We start from the raw sequence: 5,733 nt of genomic DNA, 5'->3' as shown, positions 1-5,733 counted from the left end.
GGGGGGGGGGAGTCGGCCAATAAAGGAGTTTCACACCGTCGCACACCACAAAGCATTAAAAAGAGACGCCGATGCTGCTGCCTCTCTTTGCATGCCCCCCCCCCTCTTCCCCCGCTTTCTCTAATTCTCCTCTCTGCCTCTCGGACTTGCCGCGGGTGCTATACTCACTGTGTAAAGTCGCCGTTATCCGACCGAACACGTCGCGTGCACTGCGGCCGCACGCTCTCCGCTAGAGAGTTAGAGAGAGTGAGTTAGAGAGCGAGGGAGCTAGAAGGAGTGGGCTAGAGCAAGCCTGAGCGAGCTAGTGAGGGCAAGCAAAACGTACTTGCTGAGGTTTGTTCTGCAATGACACACAAGCTCCCGCGCGCCCCCTCTCCCCCCCTCACACACACGCATGCGCTGTGTGAAACAAACCCCTTGTATGCTCGGCAAGGCGGCGGTGCAGCGTTACTTGCGCCCCCGAGGCACTTGAAAACTCTGAGCCAGCAGAGCTGGGGCGGGGGTGAGGCGTGGCGGGGCGGGGCGGGGCGTGGTGGTATTCACAGAAACGGACAGCTGCAGGCGCGGAAGTCCCGAACGCTGTTTGACCACCCTACTGTGGAACCACCTCACCGCCGACCAAGAGCGACTTCCTTGGAAATATTGTCAAATTGTGTCACTCGAAATCGGTCGGTAGCCTTTATGGGCGTTCCTATGTCTCGTATGGTTAACCAGAGAAATTTCTCTGAGTCATTGCCGCAAGGCGGGGTTGGGGTGACGTTTCTTAACAATGCTTTGTAACGCCGTCGTGAGTTGGTTCTGGTGAGCTCGCTCGTGAGTAACACGTGTATCGCTTGGAGTGTCTTTATGAAATCGTTCATTCAAAACTTATTGTTGAATCGAAAAACAATACTCTATGTAAAGTACTATTTACTGTGCGTACTTATGCCATGGTGTGGGGTAGATTTCTCAGTGCACTCAATTTTAGCACTAGTTTGGGAGGACGTGAAATCCATCCCCCGTGATTCACATTTCTTTTCTTGGATCATTCGGTCACAGGGCCGGGGAGAACAACATGCAGCACAAACTCTGCCGAAGAACCGTGAAAGTGTTACCCCCCGTATTTTGATGACGACGCTAATACGCGGTATACGTTTGCGCTTGCAGTGTTCGCAGGGGCCATGGAACAGCTGGTGGACGACATTCTCGTGGAGGTGCTGAAGTCGTTGCCCGTGAAGGACCTGCTGGCGTGCCGCCTCGTGTGCAAGAGGCTCGGCCGCCTCGCCCTGCACCCGGACGTGTGGCGGTGCAAGTCTGTCTGTTTCTTGATGCGAGACGAGTCTTGCCCTGTTCTCCGCCTCGCGCCCTGCCTGGACTCGATGCTTTTGTACTGTTCGGAGCAGCCGGCGGCGTGTCCGCGCGCCTACACGACCAGATGTGCCGTGAGGAGACTAGTCATACAATTCATAAGTCCCAGCACAGTGTCCGGCGCACTGGTTGTGATAAAGCAACAAGCCGCACTTGGCCGACTGAGGGCTTTGGAACTAAGTTTTAACTCTGCTACCCCACTGACCCCCTACAGTGCTCACCTTGTGCTGTGGAGTATTGCATCAGCAGCTGGCCTGGAGGACCTTAAGATTTATGGTGACTCTACCATCTTCCGTGACCTACCAAACTCCAAATGCACATTTGACAATGACTTGTCCAGCTCTATTCGGAAGCTCAGTTGCAGTGACCCAAACTTCTTGAGATTCGTCATTGCCAGGCATGCAGCTACCCTGGAGTCAGTGGACTACTTCCCAAGCAGCATGGCCTCGGAACTGCACCTACTCACCGGGCTGCCGAAGCTCACCGCGCTGCACTGCGCACTGCTTCCTGGGATGGAGGCTCTGGCCGCGTGCAGGTCGCTGACAAAACTGACACTCACAATTGAGCAGGAATCGGAGGCCAGCGTCGCCGTTCAAGGAGCAGCGGCGCTACTCCGTAAAGCGGGCCAACTGCGTCATGTGGTTCTGGAGTACAACGATGAGGCCTCCTCTTTGGCCGTAGCGGCTCATCTACTCCGCGCCCTGGGTGCATCGGGTCAGTCGTCGGTGCAAACATTGAGTATTCAATGCTCTACCGACGATGATCCTGATATGTCTGACTACAGACTCTCCTTGAACATGGAGCTGCTCATCGTGGTGTGTCGGCTCCCAGCCCTACGAGAGCTCTATCTGGATTTTTTCTCGGAGGAACTTCTGCGTATTGTCAGCTCTACAACGGCCCCGGCCTTGCGGATGCTTCGATTCCGTGGGAAGTGCGGGCATGCATGGCTGCATAGTGACACGGCCAAGACGATTCCCCCTTCACTCCACGTTCGTTTTGGTTCCTGCCACTTTGACGACTGTGAGGTGTGTGATCTGGCCTGTCATATAGATATGCGTCGGAGTGCGTCCGTCTGCTTCTACTCGCACCCCGAAGGCCAGTGCCCGGCACCGGACCTCCACACTCGCGCACAACTATCGGTCCGTGTTCCTCGCGACGAGTGACTTCTGAATCAGTCTGCGAATTATTGAATCATTGTCTTTCCACATTCACATTTTGTCCAGTGTCCAATAAATTTTATACGCAATTTGTATCATGTTTTTCACTATTATTGTATTGTATTCGGGGGGAGGGGGGGGTTATACTCCCCTGAAAGAAAGCTTTTTTGTCTGTGCTCGTCTGCTGTGCTGAAAACTTTGTTTTTGATGTGCGACGAATGGATTGTACATGTCTATGTACCAACTTGTATTTACAGTCATTTGCCCTCTAAATAAAAAAAACATTGTTTAAACACACATCGTAATTTTGTCTTAACCCTTTCCTATGATTGGAGGCGAGCTTTTTTGATTCGCTCAAGGCGCCATAACTTAAGTTAATTAAGTTAATTACTGTGTTGTAGAAGGAGAGAGGTTTTTTAATTGCGAACTTTGAATCACAACCAGAAACTGCAGATCATGTTTGGAAGGCCGCGATAAATTTAATATCCTCGTGATTAATATTAATCGTGGGGGGGGGGGGCTTTCCCATAGCGTGCGAGACGGTTGTCTTCAAAGGAATCGATCGATTTCGATAAGTAGATTATCATCGGTGTGCCAGTGTGTTGCTCGCCATGGAGTCTAATCTGCATGGTCGTTCTAGGGTGGCGTGAAGCCCTTGAGATGTCACCCCACCGCCCCCGAATGCCGGCGCCAGTAACACGCGTTATACGTTTGCGCTTGCAGTTTCCGCGAGCATGGAGCACCTGCCCGACGACGCGCTCTTGGAGGTCCTGAAGCGCCTGCCCGTGGAGGACCTCTTGAGGTGCCGCCTGGTGTGCCACAGGCTCCGCGGCCTGGCGCTGCACCCGTTCGTCTGGCGCGACAAGTGCGTGCCCTTCGTGGCGGACGGCTCGGCGTGCCCCGCGCTCCGCCTGGCGCCCTGCCTCGGCACCCTGCGTCTGCCCTTCTCCTGGGAGCTGTTCCCGTGCCAGCTGCCCTACACGACGAGCTGCGCCGCCAGGTCGCTCGAGGTCGCCGTCAGTAGGAGCTCTGGCGGCCTGAACGCGGCCATGGTGATCCGGCGCCAGGCCGCGCTCGGCCGCCTGCGGAAGCTGGTGGTGCGCGTGCACTCGGCGCTGGCGGACGCGGACGCGCGCCCCTTCCTGGAGGCCGTGGCCTCGACGGCCGGCCTGGAGGACGTGGAGATCAGCAACGACGTGTTCGACCAGGGCCACTTCCCCAACGTGCTCAATACGAGTTGCAGCGCCGAGAGGCCCTCCGTCTACAGCTCCATCAAGAAGTTCCACTGCAACTTCTACTGGGGTCTGGAAAAGCTGCTGGAGTTTGTGGTCGCCAGGCACGCCGCCACGCTCGAGGAGTTGTGCTACCTGCCGGCCAGCATGGCCTCGCAGGTGGGTCGGCTGGCCGAGCTGCCCAGGCTGCGCGAGCTGTCGTGCGCGCTGCTGCCGGGCCTGGAGGCGCTGCTGGTCTGCAAGACGCTGACGAGCCTGACCCTGGAGGTGGAGGACGAGCCGGAGGCCGCCGCCGTCCGCGGGGCGGGCGCGCTGCTGCGCGGGGCGGGCCAGCTGCGGGAGGTGGGGCTGGTGCACAACGAGGACGCGTCCTCCGTGGAGGTGGTGGGCGAGCTGCTGCGCGCCCTGGCCTCGCCCAGCCAGTCGTCGCTGCAGTCGCTGAGCATCTCGGCCTCCAGCAGACTCGGGGGCGTCACCGACGAGCACCTGCAGCCCGAGCCGCTGCTCGAGGCCCTGCCCCGGCTGCCGGCCCTGCGCCAGCTCTCTCTGGGCTGGCACTCGGACGAGGTGCTCCGCGGCCTCGGCGCCGCCACGGCCCCGGCCCTGCGCAGCCTCCGCCTCGACGCGCTGGCGTGCGCCAACGCCTGGCACCGGGGCGCGAGCGCCAGGGCGCTGGCGGCCGCCAACCCCGCGCTGCACGTGCGCGTCGCCAACTACTGCGCCGGCTGCGACGCGTGCGGCCTGGACCCGGGCCTGCGCCAGGCGCTGTGGGGCCGGCTCTTCGTCAACTTGTACTCGCACCCCGAGGGCCACTGCACCGAACCGGACCTCCACGACGACGGCGTGGCGGGGACGATTTGGATCCGCATTCCCCACGACGAGGAGTAGCTCGAGAATGATCTGGGAATTGTACTCAACCGTTTGCTCTGCTTGTTTTGTTCTCCGTCTAATAAATCAGTTAAGATAGTTTTCTTGAACTGCGGAAGTTACTTCATTCGACCGGAACCCTCTTTCACTGTCTGATAGGCTAGGCTCATGTTCTCCATTGCCGCTCTCGCCTCAGTGCAGAGTCATTATTGCTGAGCTTAACTTGAACTTGAAATTAAACTTTAACTTTAAATGCTCAGCTCTGTCAGGAAGCGCAAGGGGAGACCGCCCGGAAGACGGCGTGAAGTGAGGCGCCTGGCGTGAGACGTGGGATGTGAGGTGGACAGGCATGCCAACCAAAATCGCGATAACGTCTTCATTTTAGCGCGCCGCAGGCCAAGGCAGACGCACATTTAGCTCAGCTTCACACGGTTTTAACGTGCGTTTACCTTGTATTAATGGATGCAAGATCATTGCTTTAAGTAATTTAAAACCCAAATTTCGTTAAAGGATCGTCGAAAGAGGTGCTCCGCCGTCGAGAGAGCACGTCTGTCGTGCGTGGCCCCCGAGTGTGTGTGACTGCCTGTGACGGGCCCCGCTGCCCCGACCCCACCAGTGAGTTGACGTCCGTTTCATTCTCTGCCTGCGGGATCCCTCCCTCCCCCTCGTCCCTGACAAAGTTTGGGCGGCGCTATGCAAAGTGGGATCGGGCGGGTCGGGTCGGACCGCGAGCGTCGCGCTGCACGCCGAGCGGGCGGCCCGGCGGATAAGCCGAATAACCGCGGTGTTGGGGGCAGAGAGAGAGAGAGAGAGGGTGTATGTACTTTGTTTTGACTACCAGACACAGTGACGCAGGATAGAAGAGCTCACTTTCGATTCGACAAAAGTGCAAATCAAACTATAGGCATACCGTCGATCGACATAGACAGGATGCACATTTCGCTGCAATCTTTTAGTAAAATAATTTTTAAAATATTCATTTTTAAGAGTGTGGAGTATAGGGTGCGCGGACCGCGCCAGCCGGCCCCCCCGAGGCAGCCTCCGGATATTGCCCGAGAGTTTCTCCAGCGATTTGTCTGTGAGGCCGGGCTAAGGCGCCGCCGCCGCCCCTCCCGCCACGAGGAGAGAGC

Source organism: Frankliniella occidentalis, unplaced genomic scaffold (genome assembly GCF_000697945.3).
Source record: "Frankliniella occidentalis isolate FOCC.00 unplaced genomic scaffold, Focc_3.1 Scaffold2, whole genome shotgun sequence".
Lineage (NCBI taxonomy): Eukaryota > Metazoa > Arthropoda > Insecta > Thysanoptera > Thripidae > Frankliniella > Frankliniella occidentalis.
Note: the sequence above shows the minus strand (reverse complement) of the source record.